General features: G+C 42.6%; 1 protein-coding gene and 1 long non-coding RNA gene across 4 annotated transcripts in view; both read left to right on the top strand.

The window, feature by feature from the left end:
* Positions 1 to 18,380, top strand: part of SHROOM2 (shroom family member 2) — a 127,308-nt gene that overhangs the window by 89,360 nt on the left and 19,568 nt on the right. The window lies entirely within an intron of this gene.
* On the top strand, positions 2 to 18,185 carry LOC125183141 (uncharacterized). The gene is made up of 3 exons (XR_010826412.1): positions 2 to 11,355; positions 16,298 to 16,358; positions 18,126 to 18,185. It is a non-coding gene; the product is annotated as an uncharacterized lncRNA (long non-coding RNA).

The following is an 18,380-nucleotide window of genomic DNA, read 5'->3' as shown; positions in this document are numbered from 1 at the left end:
CAGTTCTTGATTTCTGGCTTAAAAGCATTTCTTATGACAACTCCTCTGATTTGATCTTTTCCTGACCCCAGCTGCAAGGTTAGATGTTTCTGTGATGCTTTCAGAGTTTTTGCAACACCTTTTTCCTTTGTTTTCCCCATCCCCCCTACAAGCATGATGTAATTAATGTCGGGACTGAAATTTCAGGGGACTCGAGGGTGAGCTTGAAGAAATTGTCGAGTGTTGAGTATTTTATAGTTTGTTCAGAGCCAGATGATTCTTACTAGTGTGCCTGAAACAATACAGGTTTTTTTTTCATATCTATCGGTTACAGGTTTTTTGGTGGGGGGGGAAATGCTTGAGGTTTACCAAAGTCTTCCAGTATTATATTTGGCAAAGGCTGTATGCTGCTGGAATGCAGTAGCACTGTAAATCGGACTTTTCTGTGCTCGTGCCTTTACAGAATGCGATACATGAACAGAAGCCATCAAAAGCTGTCCTCCCGTTAGAGCAACTCCGCTTCTCTGTTGGTTCAGGCTTTAATTGAACTACACCGTTTTTTTCAGCCCCTCTACAAATGTGTGGCTGTTGTATGCGCCATGTGGCTAAAATCCTTGAATGCCTGCCGTGCAGCGGGGTGCCCTCGTGCCTAGCAGCCTGCTGGAGCCCTTGTAATGTAACCAGTGATTGCAGCGATCGCTGGTACTGCGGCTGCCCAAGGGATGTGTGGCAGCTGAATTGGGATTGAGCAGATACACCAGTTTTTTATCTCATTTTTTGTAACCAGAAACACATGTATAGGGAAAATAGTTTCTACTGGCTTTCCTTAGTTCTGTGAGTGGCGTTAATTTCTCATGGGGAGAGAGAATCCTGAACTGTAGCAAACACAAGTACTATAGGCATGACCGTAAAAGCTGGTAAAAAATAGTACTCGTGTTTTTTTATGAAGTGGTATTTTGCATTGCTTATGGCCCAGCTGAAGAGACCATCTGCTATTTTTCTAATTCTTTGTAGCCCTTTGTACTTACCGTAGTGATTTCCAAATGAGTAGCACATGAGGCTGAGAGTGAGTGTGTGTGAGCGCGCACGCGTGTGGAGGAGAAATTGGGCTGGAGGGAAGGAGGGGGGAGAGGGGGAGGAAGCAGCTCAATAAGCCTGGAGCAGACAGCATCTCTGCACAAGTGAAATGATTTCCATCTAGCATTGCTGAGCCCTAGTCACAAAAGCACGCGCATAATACACCTACGCCAGCATTTTAGCAGTGTTTGTGCAGCACAATTCTTGCTTTATAATCGTGGAATCCATGAAAATCACATGACTGGGCACCAGCTGCAATAACTTTCTCTTTTTTTTATAAGCTGAAGCCTATTTTGACATAGTATTTCAGATGTAGTATTTGGCCATTTCACTGCGTTACAGGAGGCTTTGTAAAATGGTCTCTTTCACAGGCTTTCCCTCAGTACTTGTGTTATGCAGAGGGTTTACATGTCTTCTGTATTTAAAGCAAGCAAACAAAAAATATAATCTCTTACTTGGGCATTTAACTCCTGTAGCGTGAATTGGCACTGCATGATGCTGTACTATGGGAAGAGTATGTGTTTCGATGTGCTCTTTTTTTGAATATGGCACTCCTGTGCTGAAAAGGAACCAGACTCATTGTGAATGAATGGATTTTGTGACTGTTTTGGGGCGGGAGAGTGGGGATGGGGGGGATGCTGCACTAATGGCATTTAGTTTCTTCCTTTTAAAAACCAGCACTCTTCAGGCAGCTAGCAAATCTACCCAATCCGTGATACGTTCTAGAACATGAATAGCACCCAACCCTAAGGTCTTCCTCACGGGCATATATAATAATGCTTCTGAAAATTTTGGTTTGGATTATACTGCTGATGGCCCTTACTTTGTGCTGCTGAGGTCTGTGTGCTACAGTTGCCTTTTTACTACCAGAGGCAGCATCACTGTGCTGAACGCAGGGACCAGCCTTCAGTGTTCGTGTTAGATTCACAGGGACCCAAGCTCAGAGCCAGTTTTGGAACTCATGGATGCATTCTGTGAGTTACAGACTATCCAGCTCTATGCCACGATACTTCTGGCCTCTCTCCCCTTCAGGGCTGGTCTGCAAAAAATGAATAATTTGTTTTTAAATGAACTTTGAAAGTATACCATTGCAGCATTCCTGTTTGTTTTCAAGAGAAACATAAGTCTTTATAATACATCGAATCTAGAACGAAAAAGGGTTGGAGTAATGTAACAGCAAATGGTTAAAATCAAACCAAAAAAGTGCTTGATAAGCAATTTTTTTTTCTCCTAAGCTTTTTGCTGCTGGTTCATTTTGCTACAGCATTTTTCTGATTTTTTTTTTAGCACACAGTTGCAAAATGTAAATCAGCGTTACTTCTGAAAGGTTTGGGGTTTTTGTTTTTGTTTTGTGTGTGTTGTTTTTTTAAAAATTGATGAAGATCATTTGTGAACTCCTTTCATCTTTGGACTGTATTTTTCCCTTTTGAGATTACTGAATGCTTCCAATGAATTCAGGTTGTTTCATCTCCCTTTTTTTGGAAGAGCTACATCATGTTCTTCTGAATTTCAGTATTTAATAGCATATAGTATTGTTTTTATAGGAACACAAAGCAGTGGTCCATAGTAGCCATTACTAGCTCTCAAGCTAGAAGCAAACCACTCTTGTTATAACCTCCCAGGTGTGTAGTCATCTGACATTAGCTGAATATTTTCATACTGTGGCTTGATGCGATTCTAAGTATGCTCTTAACTTTAGGACTGCTTTAAAAGCGTTACATGACTCTGCTGATCTGCGAAATAAAGTTTATGCTTTTTTATTTTTAACAATGCTATTGTATTCTATTGCAAACGAGTTACCAAAGTTTAGCTTCTGACATGTAAAGTTTGTCCTTTAAGCAGGCCTCCCTCTCTGTATTTGTCTAATGACATAAGCTGGTTATACAACTGACTTCCTTATAGAAATCTCCACAATTTCTAAACTAACATAGTCCTTCAAAATTTAAAGATGGAAGTGTGTAATCTGGCCTGTAGTCTGCAGCTTCTTGCAGGATCAGACAGCACATATAAAAGGTCTGCATCAAAAGGCTAGTGCTTTATGATCTAATTCTTAAGACTCCCACCTGCTAGAGGTGTTCACAGTCATTGCTTTTACTTACTTTCTAAGAGTGTTTGACTTGTATCCCTCTAAAATGTTTCTGCAGTGTCTAGAAAAATTAGATAATTTCAGAAACTGAAAAGGACTTATGAGATCACAGTTCACAGAAAATCTTTCAACATTTAATAAGTGTCAAATAAAGGACCATGTACATGTCAAGTACAGGACCACAGCATGAGTCAACTCTAATTAAATGCTATAAGAAGTTTCTTTTTGACCTTGAATGCCTTAGCAGTTGTTCCTACCTAAGCTCTTGAAGGCAGAGGAACAGTCTTCACCATACAGAAACAGATTGAAAGCCATTTCTCGATGCTTCAGTAGACTAAGTGCCCAAATTTAATATTTTAAGAAAGCAAGACTAAAATCTTTGACAAAGACGCTGTTAAGAAACAGGAGCTGACAGACAGGTTTCTGAGTTCAGTACCAGGTGCTTCATAAGGGATCTGATTTTCCAAGAGTTAGTGAATGTCTAGCCTCCACACTGACCAGGCAGTACATAAGTGAATTACTATGCAAGGAAGAGGAACGATCTCCAGCAACGTAGGAATGTGAATAATGTTATGTTTTCTGAATCGAATCAGATGGAAAAGAATTTACAAAGGGGTGATACTTCATATATATGTGTCTTTATAAAATATATGAAGCATATGCTTATGTATATGCATGCACGTTTTGATCATTATTTCTCTGAGCTTGTTCTGTTTTGTGTGCATTGTAAGGGTAGGGGCTACATAGCTATAAGGGCTGGCTAGCAGGAGGAAAACAACATGACACATTTGGACAAATCTAGTTCTTGTGTGATTTCATGTTTACAGTGAAAAATGGTGTAATTTAGACACTGGAAATGTTCTTAGGAACTACCCAGTTTTTTATAACTCCAGTAATTTTAAGTTTTATAATTTGTTTGTTTGTTTTACTCTGCTGTCAGAAAAGTAGCAATATGCAATGGTAGTATCTGCTTAACCAGGTACTTCAGGTATTGAAATGCAAGAAAAGACCTGAAGCGGGTGTTCTTTATAGCAAAAGGGCCATTTGCTTAAACAGGAGCAGAACTCTACTTGCAGCCATTATGTGAAATAATGAGAATGTAAGTTTTAAATCTGTATTTACTGTGTATACACTGCTAGAATCAAATTGAGATGTTTTTACTGGATGACTATTGCAGGATGGATGCGTCTCAGTCATTGTAGGGCTTATCAGGACATCACCAGAGGTTATAAGCAAAATGTTTTCACTCTCCTCCCTTTTCCTTTTGAGGAAGAAATGTTTTGATATTGGGCAACTGCTTCCTTATAAATCAGTGCAAAATGACTGGCAAACATTTCGTGCATGTATTAACAAGCTTCAGTATGTTACAGTGAGAAAAAGGTCAAAATTCTCTGCTTTAAATGTCACCTACAGTTGTTGATATTTTCCACATAAATACGTAATATTTTTCATTCTGATAAAGAAAAGAAATCTTCCTTACCAGTTTGCTGAGTATGGAATTACCTAACATGTAGTATTTTGTAGGAAAAAAAAACGATATGCACGAGATTACTTTTCGATCTAATGTTCAGTGTAATAGCGATTTCCACATACTCATTTTTTTCAAGAGCTTGTGAAGTGTCCTCTTTTTAAAATCAGTTTAACTATAATAAGGACTGCCATAATAAGGACTTAAACCTTTAAGCGCTCGTTTTCGAGGGAGATTGAGTTAAAATGAGAAGACGTGCTTTTCACTCAGCCAGAACAGCTTTCCCCTACCAGCAGCTTGCGTGCAGCTCTCTGTCGTCATCTGGAGGCAGTGCAGGAGAGCTAGCGTGCTTATCCTCCTCCCGGGTTCTTAGCTAGTAACACAGATTTTAAGAACATGAGCTGCTGACGCCCTTTCTATTTACACTTGCAGCTCTTTATCAGTAAGATGCAGATTGTTAATGCATCTATCAGACCACCTTTTTGCCACTGATGTCATCATATGTATGATACAGTCTAATGGATGATCCAGTGCAATCTTAGGCCGTTTTAAAGTATGTATTTTCCTGGTCTGAAGCTGAAAAAACACTTCTGTAGCTCTTCCCATTCATATAAAGAACAAAGGAGAGTAAGGCCATCAGCGTGTGTTTATGTGTTAGAAGTCCCAAGCCTTTCATTTTCTTAGATATCTCTAAACACTTGTCATTATTACAAGTTTTATTGCCACGAACCACTATGTCCTTCCAGTATATTAGTGTATTTGACTGACAAATAATAGCTGAATAACTATCACACTGTGAGATACTGTAACCTAGAATCCCTCGTATATGAAAGAAGCTGATTCTTAAAAAACAGTCGTGCTAGGCCAAGCCAAACGTCTTCCCAGTCAGGTTTCCTTTGTCTAACTGAGGAGTAGCAGATGCTCAGAGAAAATAAGAACAAGGCTAACAAAGAGCCATGCTTCCAGGTATCCTTGCCCAGCCTCTGGTTATCTGCATCTAAGAGGTGCAATCCTAAATATTTGTTGTTAACAGCCCTTGATATATATATGTGTGTGTGTGTGTGTATGTGTGTATTTATTTTTTTCAGAAAAATCTAACTGATTTTGGACTCACATTGACTTTTGACATCCATCTATAGATTTGTGATGATGTGAGGAAAAGCATCTCTTTTGCAGGAGGGGGCAGTTCCTCTGAGAGGGTTAATGCATGATTTTTCCCGTCTTTATTGCCCTCTTCGTGTCTTTCCACTATCTCCCGTGTTGCTTTTGGAGCAGTGGGAGAACTGCAACAACTTCAGGGTGCACTATGAATTCATAAGGTAACATAATGTTTCCTTGTCGTGGGTGACACCAAGCTGCATGGTGTGGTTGACATGCTGGAGGGATGCCATCCAGAGGGACCTTGACAAGCTTGAGAGGTGGGCCTGTGCAAACCTCATGATGTTCAACAAGGCCCATTGCAAGGTCTCGCACCTGGGTTGGGACAATCACAAACGTGAATACAGACTGGGCAATGAGTGGATAGATAGAAACCCTGTGGAGAAGGACTTGAGGGTACTGGTGGATGAAAAACTCAACACATGCCATCAGTGTTCACTTGCAGCCCAGAAAGCCAGCTGTATCCTGGGCTGCATCGGAAGCAGGGGCAGCAGGTCAAGGGAGGTGATTCTCCCCCTCTGCTCTGCTCTCGTGAGACTCCACATGGAGCACTGCATTCAGCTCTGGGGCCCCCAACACAAGAAGGGCATGGATGTATTAGAATGAGTCCAGAGGAGGGCCATGAGGATGATCAGAGGGCTGGAGCACCTCTCCTACAAAGACAGGAGAGCTGGGGTTGTTCGGCCTGGAAAAGAGAAGGCTCCACAAAGACCTTACAGTGGCCTACCAGTACCTAAAGGGGCCTGCAAGAAAGCTGAAGAGTGATCCTTTGTCAGGGAGTGTAGGGATAAGACAAAGGGACATGCTTTTAAACTAAAAGAGCGGAGATTTAGATTAGGTATTAGGAAGAATCTGTTTATTACAAGGGTGGTGAGGCACAGGACCAGGTTGCCCAAAGAAGCTGTGGATGCCCCATCCCTACAAGTGTTTAAGGCCGGGTTGGATGGGGCTTTGAGCAAGCTGGTCTGGTGGGAAGGTATTCCCCAGCCATGGCAGTGGTTTGGAATTAGGTGGTGTCTTGGGTTTACGTGGCAAAGGGGACCTGTGCTGGAGCAGTTTGCTCCTGGGGGATGGACCCCGTGGTACGGAGCCGTGTGGGAGCAGTTCTGGAAGAGCTGCTGCCTGTGGGCAGCCCCCGCAGGCTCAGTTCGGGCAGGACGGCATCCCGTGGGAGGGACCCCACGGGGAGCAGGGGCAGGGAGGGACCGTGAGGGAGCGGCGGAGATGGAGCGTTAGGGACTGACCGCAGCCCCCATTGCCCTGTGCTGCTCAGGGAGAGGAGGTGGAAGAAGGTAGATGGGGGCAACGTGATCTGGGGTTGCTTTTAGTTTCTCGCTGTTGTAGTCCACTAGTGATAGACAGATATTTTTTTTAATGTTCCTATGCTGAGTCTGTGTTTCCCATGACAATAATTGCTGAGTGATCTCCCCATCGTTATCTCAACCCTTGAGCCCTTTTCATCATATTTTCTACCCCTTTCCCTTGAGGAGGGGGAGTGAGAGAGTGGTTGTGGTGGAGTTCAGCTGCCCAGCTGGGTAAAAACCACCACAGATGGTCTTTAAGGTTCCTTCCAACCCAAACCATTCTGCGATTCTATGATTAACCTTTTTTCGTTTTTTTTTGGCTGTTGCTTGAGATATTTTCATAGAATGGTCTGTGAAATCCAGATATTCATTCCTGCATAGCAGTAATTTCAGTTATATATTATTGTATATGTTGTATATTTTGTTGAGGTATATGAAAAGCTGTCCTGTGGGTTACTTTACGTTTAAGTCTGAATTTCATCTGTTGTTTTGTGACCCGTTCACTCAGTGATAGAAAGTCCTCTCACCAAGAGCTGTTGCCGCCTTCTTTTTCACCCCTTTTGTAAATCACCTAGGTACGGGAAGCACTGCTGTCTGTCATGTGATGATGAAAGAGAGGACTTTGTCCGATGGCAGGTAAAGTTGCAGGAGCCTCTGGAGATAGTTGTGGGGTTTTTTTGAGAATCTTTTAAAACTCACAATAGTCTCTGTCGTCCAGGTCTCTGTTGTCCACATATGTAATGACCCGTCTAAGAAGAGTAATGCATTTGAGGCACAGCTTTTCTGCATGAGCCCACATGAGTAGTAGTCTTTTTAACATGCCAGTTTGTGCATCTACTGAATCTCTTTATATAATTTCTACTTGTTTGCTTAATTTAAATATTAAATTTACAGATCTGAAGTTCTCCGGATTCATGATGAATATATATATTTTTACTCTTGCTCTCTTCCTCTTACTCTCCTTAGTAGCCTCACATCTTCCTTCCCCAAACGCTGCATGCGTCACTTTGCTCAAACCGTTGTCCAGGTACTGTACAAATGGATAGTTGTGCATCACAGCTACTAGTTCAACAGTTTCCTATGTGAGTTTAAGGTGATTTTCATCTAGACCTGGTAACTCTTGGCTACCCAATGAATTGTGGACCTCATCCTTTGGTATCTTCCTCGCCAGTTAGTTGAAAATAATTCCTACATGGGTTGTTCTTTGCTCTCACAAATGTGAAGGGAGTCAAGTAGACTTTATCTCATGCCTTATTTCCTTAGTACTCTTACTATTGTTCTTTTTCCCTATAATCTGTCTGGTTGCTGGTATGTTTGAAGAAGCTTTTTTTTTTTTTTCTCCCCTCCCTAAAGCCTTTAAGAAGTTTTACCTCAGTCGTGTATTTATCAATGTTTTGCTAGAGTGGCTCTGAATTTTCCTCATATGGGTGAGGCTTCAATTCTCTGGTGGATACCATTTTAATTACTATTTAATCCAGCCTTTCAAATGGAAGAGGGAAAGAGAGGGGAGAAAAAAGGGTAGTCTTCTGCTTTGTTGGTAGGTATTGTGTATTTGCTCTAAGTTTCACATATTGTATCTTCAGTCACGTGTTATCTCTTAGCATTACACCATCTGGTGTAATGTTCTTTTAAAAAATATTCCTCTCCAGTATGTAGATGCCCTTTTCAAAATTAAATACCACAGTGTGGATTCTTGCTCTTTCAAGAATGATTAATCTAAATACATATGGCCGCTGGCACAGGGTAGCTCCTCAGTGGCAATGTTTTGAACCAGATTCTTTTCATACCTCAGGATCAAGTCAGGAGTTGCATGTTAAATTGTCCCATTGTACTCTTTTTCGCCTTCTGTTGTCCACTTCTAAACTTTCAGAGCTGCTTCAGCTAAGAGGTTTGTGGCTCTTCAAGAGCATCCCAGGTGCATTATTTTGTGGTCTAGAACTGGTTGTGGCTAAATGAGTGCTAATGAAGATGCCTTCTACCACTGTTACCTCTTGGTTCCGCTCTTGACTCTCGCACGCTCCCCCAGAAGATCCATCCATCCATCCTTTCTTCCCGTGTTACACAATGGGTCAGTCCTGCAATTCAGACAAACCTTACAGACTACTCTCATTGCCCCCCCATTCTTAATTCTCCTAGCAAGTGACAAGCCCAGCGACTGTCAGGTGCATGTCCTGCAAGGCCTTGCGATGCTCCGCTCTGACTCACCAGCAGCTGCTGGATCTCATTAAATGGGTGCTGGACTGTCTCCAAAGCCTGCGCTTGCCTCTGCAATACAGAAACATAGCCCTGTTTCTCCCCCATTCAAATGCCTCTTCCCCACACCTCTAAAAGCGTGTTTTTCCCCTCTACCTTTTTGTTAGGTGAATTCTGCGTTCCTCTCTGTTAGCTTGGCGGTAGCCACCCCACTTCACATAACCCCTTTTTTCTACTTCCAGCTTCTTATTACTGAGCGAAGTTCCTTTTATTTAATTGCCGTTGGCACATCTGTTCTGCACTGTGCATGCAGTGACAGCTAGGGGTATGCAAGGACACGGTGGCCTGAAAAAGGAAGTGTTGGAGCGTAGCTTCTGCTTAGGAAAACTTCCTTCCCCCACCCCCAACGGTGAGTGTTAGCAAATGTTAGAAACCGAGAGAAGCCCTAGGTGTGATTCTGTAGGTATTAAAGCTGGGTGCGATCAACAGGAGTGGCACATGAGAAAGTGGAGAGAGAGACAGAGTTCAATTTGTAAGCTTCTGTTCTTTTTTGTTGCTGTTCTGGTGTGGTTTTACTGCTTTCCCTGGAAAGAGGATTAGAATGAAGACTATCTAAAGACTACGTTTTAGTTGCATCACTTGATACCCAGCTATCTTCTTGTGGCTATTTCAATGATAAAAGTGGAGTAGGGAGATTAGAGATAACGTAAGGTCATCTCTAGTGGTTATATCCATAAAAGCATCATACACTGATATATTACAGATTCTATTTTCCCCAAAATAACTTGTTGGAAAACATTTTTGGAAATAGGTGACTGATTTGTCTCTTCGGTGCAGCAGTTCCTATGCTCTGAACATATGGCATGACTTACTGTCCTTGTAGTAAAAGCTACCCTGTGAAGTGTTCGCCTTCTACTAGAAGCCCTTAGGCAACGCGGATTATGATTTGCTATCATGCATAAGACTGTTTATGCCAGTAAATTTGAGTAAAGTTTTGTGCTAAAAAATAAAGCGGTAACTGGAACTTCTATTTCTCTGTAGGGGACACGCAGACTTGTTACAAGCTGTTAACCACTTGTGCCTTGCTTTATGTAAACAGTAAAGGTAGAATGACTTTTCTTGAAGCCTTTCTATATATATTGAAGTCAAATTGACAGCTTTGGGAGACAAAAAAAATAGGGGAGTGGATTAACTAGGTATCAGTGTAGTATCATAATACCAAACCACTGTTTATGTACAGTTAAGTCACGTTTTCCTCTCTTTAAGGTCATCTTTTGAAATGAGCTTATAGTTCATATTAAAGCCTTATCTGCAGTTCCTCTACTAAGTCTTTAAAGTGTTCTTGCAGAAAAATTGAAAGGAACTCCAGCTTTGCTCTGATGCAGGCCGTGGTGCATTTTTTTTCTACAGAGGGAGCATGGGGGTGGTAATACGCTGGTGTAGCATGAAAGCATTCAGTTCTTTCCCTGCAGAACCTCCTGTACACACAACGCATGCAAAAAAATTCAAGCTGGAGGGCTGTTGGTGAAGACTCTCTTCTAAAATTAAAGACTTGGTTATTTGAATCTTGTTCAGAAAGGAGCCTGGTAACACACTGATCTTTTAAAATCGCTTTAAATATTTAAGATTTGTGGAACTGTTGTTGCTGAAGCGCAGATAATGATTTTCACAAATGAGATGAAAAACCCTTAAAAAATTAAAGGACTTTTAGAAATCTTTTTTTTTTTTTTTCTTTTCTTTTCTAACCAAAACCAGGGGGTGGGTGCGGGGGAAGGGAAAAGCTTTGAAGTCTCTGAGATCTTTTCCCTGAGGTCAGAAGTTTCTGATGATGTAACATACAATACAGACCAAGCCTTCACTTATCAAGGTTAAAGTTGACGGAGCCTGTATGAACTTGTCAATCATAGGAAGCAGGCAAAAACAAGCCAGCTGTTGTGAGGCATGGCTTTGAAAATCCTCTGTGTTACAGTAAATGAGACGCAGAGGTTGAGACGGATTCAGTTCTGTAAGGCTTTCAAACTGGCTGGCACATTTGCAAGGATGCAAAGCTCACGTATCCAGTGACTATGGATAAACATCTGCAAATCCTGGTAAGACTGTCTTATGTGTAGTGCTAGAGCGTTAGAGAAACGGCGAGATGCACGAGTCTTTATTATCTCTTTCCGTCAGTTCTGGACGGAAGATTGCAGTATGTATTCATACAGTATTTCTTTTGTTCTCCAGGTCTTTGAGTACACGCTGTCTTCTGTCCCTATCAGCAGAAGCTACAGTAACAAATTAGGAGCGATGCAATGCTGGGCACAGGATTGTATTTTGCTTAGTAGAAACGCCTGCTGTATTCGCTGATGTTTTAGGAGAACAGGGGGAAAACGTGAGCTGATTCCAGCTGAGATGCTCTGTGTGCATGTGTTCGCGCACACGCGCTGTTTTTAGCAGCTTTTGTTTTCACAGTTGGCATAATGCACGCTGGAATGAGAAGGCAGCGCCGTTCAGAAACGTTTGTTTTCTGGACCGAGGGCTGCAGTGCCGTCGCGCTGGCTGGGGTGCCAGGCTCGGGGTTCCTCTCGGCGAGGGGTGGTGCGAGAGCTTTTCATCTTGTCGTTTTCCTGGCAAGCGTGTCGCTGTGAGTGCAGGCTCGCACGAAGACCTTTCCACAGCAGCAGGAGATAGTGGCTGGGAGCGTAAGAGAATTGGATGTGACTATCGGAAGCAAGGGGTGAGTGCAGCTCGGGGAGAAAAGATGGCTATTGAAATATGTGCATACGCATGCTAATTAATTTAAATAACTGCTGGGGGATTTTTTTGTCTTCGGAGGTGAGCTGTGTGTTCGTTTTGCTGCCTGCCCGAGAAACCCAGGTGACCTAGCTGTTATTCACAAAGTGTTTCATTTCATAGCTTCTGATCTGTTACTGAATTTTTGTTCAGCTGCAAGCAGCTGTTTTCAGTGGTAATAGCAACAAGAAAATAGCAACAGCATGTCACAAAAAAAAAGTCTAGAGGTTAAAAAAAATCATAGGAATGGCAATTGGAATGTAGCTTTTTTGAATAAATTAACAGAAATCATTTTTCTTTTAGATTTTTTTTTTAACATGAAAGTGATTTCCTTGTTAGCACTGTTTGAAAATATTGCCTTTTGTCTCTGCAGTGGTTGCCATTTATGTAATATGATGGGTCTTGTTACACTGTTGGGGTATTCTGATGATTGAATTCAGTGTGTAAGTACAGAACATATTAACTGGCTTGCTCAAGTGAGCAGAAGTCATTTTAAATCCATGCAGGCAATCTGCTGTGTGCTAGGACAGGCATGCAATAGATAAAGCAAGTAAGAAAACAGCCATAAAAACATTTTTTTTTATCATTGATTTTTGATGTGCAGTAAAATGGAGGAGGGGCTTCTGTTTTCTGAACTAAGGAAAGAACAACATCTCTTCCTCCACCCTTTCCCCCAAGAAAGACTCCTATGCTGCAAGATAGTTAATTTTAATCAGATTTGATTTTTTTTTTTTACCGTGGACCAATGCATTGTGCTGTTACCTGTGACTGACTGGCCTACATTTTATCCATCAACATCATATCTTTGCTTACTGGATGCGGGATTAGAGTGGGTCTGTTGCATTTAGTTCCGATTCTCCTGGGGAGAGAGGTAATGCTTTTAGTAAGAGAACATACAATGAAAATCCATTGTTGTGTGTTGCCATGCAGGCGGGACACAGAAGATCTGGTAGGATAGGCAGACTGACAGGCAGTGCCTGTTACCGTATTTCTTTCCGTGATAAAGCCAGGTGATTACGGAGGGGTTGTTAAGCTAGACTGACATTTTGTTCTATCACATTGGGTGCAACAGCTAAGCAATATTTAGCGTGACTAAACAGATAGCTACCACCGGATGCAGGTGATGTTAGCAGGCATTGTAAAAAGGAATTGGAAAACCAAGACTCACATCGTGATAAGTGGGTTGTAGTGTAACAGCGATGTGCCGTGGGGTACACTTTGTGAAATGCCTTGCTGGTTTTGGACCTTCTGTTGTCTTCCAGAGTATATCGTGGCATCTTTTTGACAGAGAGAGCGTGCAGCATTCATTATTTTCATTATTCTTTTCATCTTAAGACATACTTTAGTTTTAAGACCTTGGGCATCAGCAGTGCTTCTGGAATGGTAGTTGCCCTCGTCAGACCAAGGCAGTGAACAGCTCTACTTCTTTGTAGTGACTTCTGCGCTCCACCTCTTCCAGGGGTGACCATTGTGGCACAGTCATCATGGTGAATAAATCACGTGTTTTCCAGAGGATCCTCTGTTCTGTGAATTTGTCTACAAACATTTCTGTGCAGTTTTGTACTCCAAGGTGTGATGAGGCATCTCTGGAATATGTTTCTTATCTACTGTGTAGTAAATACTGCATGTTCTACCGAGTCAGTAGTGACAGCGGATACAGTGCTTGTCAGAAAAATGGACCGCCAGTAAAAATTGCCCTTGTATTGCGTGCCCAGACTGTGGTGTTGTGGTGTGTGTCTCCCTGCCGCTGTTACAGTAAGACCGATTTGAGGGTGTCAAAACCTTTGGGGTGCTGGAGCCTCTAAAAGAAAAAGTATTTGGGACTCAGAGGAGGATTTAGATACCTAACAGATGTCTGCATGTGAGTGAAGTGCCAGTGCCAGGTATGATCCATAGAAATACTGGACTCAATTCAGCTGGCACAGCACAGGTGTCTAGCGAGACCTGAGATGGCCCAGTGTATCCCACTGGCCTGTGCTGGAGTATCTAAATTTATCCCCTAAATGGTGAAACCCGTGTGTGATTTGCTTGTAGAGACCACTTCAGTATGATGTGAATCTCTTAGATCGCGCTGACTGTATCAGTACAGACTGAAATGTGCCATTAGACGTCTGACTCACAAGCAGACCTCTGACTGCTTCCCGAATTTCAGAGAATCTCACCCTGTGCGTCCCGTTCCAGCTTGGTCGGGTCCTGTCACAGTCTCGAGCAGCGCTACGCTGGGTAGAAGAAACTGCTCTTTATTTGCGGGCTATTGCACAAGTGCTCTTGGATCCCACTGTGCAAAGTGCTACGCAAATACACAATGGAAGCACAGTTTGAGCGCATAAAGTTCACAGCTGAAAAAGTAGCATGTCGGCAAGGGCCCTGCCTATAAACAGCGTTTCGGCATGAGCCAAGGCTGCGTTTCACAATTGCTGTAAGCCACATAATTATCTGGTTTGAGCCAGGTCAGTTCCTTGATCCAGTTTTCTGTGGGGCTGTACAATTGCTACTGCGAGCGCAGTGAAGAGAGCAGGGAGACAAAATCGGAGCTGACTAAGGAGGAGGCTGCCTCTTTAGGCAAAATATCTGCATTGAGGTCAGCTTAAAGGGACCGCAGAACTGTGGCCTTGGGAATGAGGGGTTGTTGTTGTAGGATGAGGACTCTTAGGGAGGATTCCTACTCAGGTATGAAGGCCTTTTTCCAGCAGAGCTTGTAGAGTCCTACGAGGAATTTAAACTAAATCAGAAACAGCCACTGCATTTGCTTTCTTGTGCCAGTAAGTTGCTGGAGTACACAGTTGCTTACATAACTGTACTTAGGTTTTATGGTTAAACTTTAGCATGTAGGTGAGTTCTCTAACAAACAGTGCGCTTTTATAACGTTAGCTAACGCAGTTTTGCCAAGGTTATCTAGTCCGGGGTTTTGAAGTTGGAGCATTTCATGGCACTGTTTGGCTTGGCCTGAAGCGTTCTCAGATAGACTGTAAAGACAGCTGAAAATCAGACATACTGAATTAACCAGAGTGCTTTTCCTGTGCTCAGACAGGACGTTCAGCCAGATCGTTCCACCTTTATGTCCAGATTTAGTCAAATCCCGAGGATGGGACAAAAGAAGGAAGTGGTTTGGGGTTGTTTTTTATGGCAATCAGAAATGTTGCCCTTCTGATAGGTATCTATACATGATTCATTTTGGTAATTGCTCCTTGACTCCACTGTGTGTGTGTGTGTATTTTCTATCGTGTTATTGTTGTCTTATTACTGGGAGGTGTCAGGACTGCAGAGTTTGCTTGATTTCCCTGTTTTTATCATTTCCTTGGCCTTTATGTTTCAGCACTCAGCACGTATGCCCTGAGCTGGCAGAGCTGGAAGGGACCTGGGGGATGTGCTTTTCCTTCTGGGTAGACAGCACCTCATGCCATTATGTATTTTGACGCACGTTTCCACCGCCGCGGTGGCGAGCTCTGCATTGTGCCGAGCACCTGGAGCCGCGAGGGGAACCGCGCGGGGCTCACCCCGCCGGTGGCCACGTCCTCCCCTAGCAGGGCTGAGCCCTGTTTTATACAAGAGCTCCTTGGAAATGGGGAGGACTGGGTTTCATGATGAGGTGATTCCTTCTCTTTTCTCGGTTGGAAGCATTGCTGTCGGTGTGCGCCCCCCGCCCCGATTTATATATGAAGGTTTCCTTACTTACTTGCCTGGCACCCTTATGTGCCTTCAGTACCAAGGGCGGGTGCAGTAGGGTAGGCTGATGCCAGACCCCGGTACAAGACTCACTCTTACCAAATAACACGGTGTATCAGCAGCATGAATTGCTGATTACACTTCCCCTGCAGTTCAGGAGAAGTGCACGGTGCGAGCAGCCCAATGCTCAGCATGCCCAGGACGGGGATTTTGCTGGGGGCCTTCCCCACCCGAGGAGGCGGACTCTTGCCCTTGGGATTACGGTGCTCTGCCATGGGGGTGGTGATGGGGGAGCTCTGGGTTCAGAGATATCCTAAAGTTTTTCATGATGACCATTTTCTTACCTGGAATGAAGGCAGTAATTAAGCCGATAGTCGTGTTCTCGCTGTGCCTCTTGGCTTGTGATGTTTGCTTATGGATGAGCTCGTTTCAGTGGTACATTATCCTTAAATAATTCTATTAATAATTAAGTAATTCCACAGGCCTCACTTCTGAACTGGCTGTCTGTTGGGGACATGGTTACCTGAAGCACAGACAGATCCTGAGTAGCTCAGTGGACTTCGTAGTATTGATAATAATGTAACACCTTTGCAGGTTCTTGCCACTGTGTCCTCCTGGGGCTTGAAGCTTGCTTTCTTTTCCTCCTTTCTGAACAGTAAGCTCAAATCTCTCCAAAATAAGGTGATAAGCATGTTTTGCATGAGGATCCACCCACACCGAATGCCAACTAGCCTCAGCGTTGAATGTGGCCACCTTTTCCGAGACCCATTTTCTGTGGCACTGCGTAACGTTTGATTGGTTTTGTGGAAACTGTCTGAAAGCACGTATGCAATCACTGGTTTTATCTCCGTGTTTGCAAAGGTAGCGTCTCCAAATTCATCTGCGCTGTGACTGCTTATTTCCTGGTCCTCTGTTTTGTGAGGTGACGGGACTACCAAAGCATTCATTGCTTCTGAGCCAGGGTAATAGTAAGCAAATTTTGCTACATGCTTTGGATATGTAAACACCTCAGGTCGGTGGCGTACTCTGTCCTGTTTGCTTCCACCAGCACACCCACTTCTGATGTGCATGCCGAGTTCAGTACCTACTTTGCAAACTGGCTGAGGTAGTGCATGTCATTTGTCTCTGCGACACTTTGTGCCGTGCCCTGGATTTCTCCGCGCACCTAAGTGCAGCTATTGCACCGCCTGATGTTACGGCTTACGGCTGTGAAGATTAATAGGGAGGCATGAAATTCTTTTGGCACAGCTTAACTAGAAGAAAACTGTGCCGTGCATGGGTTATCGAGACGAGGAAAAAAGCTGATTTAAACACGGCACTTCGTACTTAAGGCCTGAAGCCTTCACTTGGTAAATATTTCCATTAAAATTAGTGGAACTATTTACAGGCCCAGTTCTGCTTGCATCAAACTCCCCAGGGCAAACCAGCTGACTCGAGAGATGCCACATAACCAAATCTGAGTCGCAGTGCCAAGCTTGGGCCTTGGTCTCTCTGGCCTTAAATCATTTTATTTAACAAAACTGTCCTCGGTCTAATATTAAAAATGAGAGTCAAGAAGTACTGTTTTCATAAAATAGAATTGACTCAGAATTTGTCAGACTGCTCGAAGTTTTCTGAACCAGCTGCACTTAGCTAAGAGCAAGATGAAGAGATCTGACTTTAAACGATATTCAGCCCCTCATTCATATTAAATAGAAAATGTACATGTTAAAATTGAATTTAAAAATTTAACGCCAGATGAGAGATAAATTGCGTGAGGGACTGTTTGGGAATTAAATTGTGAAAAAGCCATCTCTCTTAGAAGTACAGTGCTATTTTATTACTGAAATGTAAAAATCAGTGTGAATTATGATTTTTAAAAATCCTGTACATCAGGCAGCTTAATGGAAATGTCCTCATTTTTTTAAAGAACTGTTTTCCATAAGTGGTAAAATGTCGCAGATCCAAGCACTAAAAAAAATAATAATTTTGAATGTAATTGGATTGTACACATGAGAAAATAGAACTTTTAATTAGTTGTCTTCCAAACTTCATTTTAAAGATTTTTTTTTAATTAATTTAAATAGTAATACAGTGTTTAATTCTCCAAAGAAGAGTTTTCTTGAATTTATAGTGGACTTAACCTGTTAGTTATATTATGTGCTTTTGTTTCAAATTAGTTTTCATTCATTCTGATGTCAAGCACCTACCGACCCCTTTTCAAAAGTGGTGCAGTAAGCTTAGTAACCTGTTTATGTTGAAAATTCTTATTAACCTTACTATAGAAATAAGCTGGGAAAGGTGACTCTTTCACAGTCCCCTTGAACGAAAGCCTGGGCAGTGCACGTGCAAAGGGTTGTTATTTCACAATGCAGAGACCAGAGCTGTCAGTAGCACGAGTGATACTAGTAATTCTCTGAAGCCTTTTACTTTTCTGTTGCAGCTTCTTTTCTAAGCTCACAGTGTCTCTTCAGCCTCCTTTAAGCAGAGAGCAAACCTGGCTCCTTTCAGGGCTCCAGAGGTACTTTTTTTTCTGTCTTGTCTTTCTTCCCAATCTGTCTTTATCTGGTGAACACAAACAAACTACATTTCTTGTGGCAAAGCACAGGCCTGGAGCTGCGAAAACCTGTTTCCTGACTACACAAACAGAGAGGTCACAGTTGGAATAAAACCAAAAATATTTTTGCGTAGGATAAGA

Source organism: Anser cygnoides, chromosome 1 (genome assembly GCF_040182565.1).
Source record: "Anser cygnoides isolate HZ-2024a breed goose chromosome 1, Taihu_goose_T2T_genome, whole genome shotgun sequence".
NCBI classification, from domain to species: Eukaryota; Metazoa; Chordata; class Aves; order Anseriformes; family Anatidae; genus Anser; species Anser cygnoides.
Note: the sequence above shows the minus strand (reverse complement) of the source record. Positions and strands in the feature narration are given on the sequence as shown.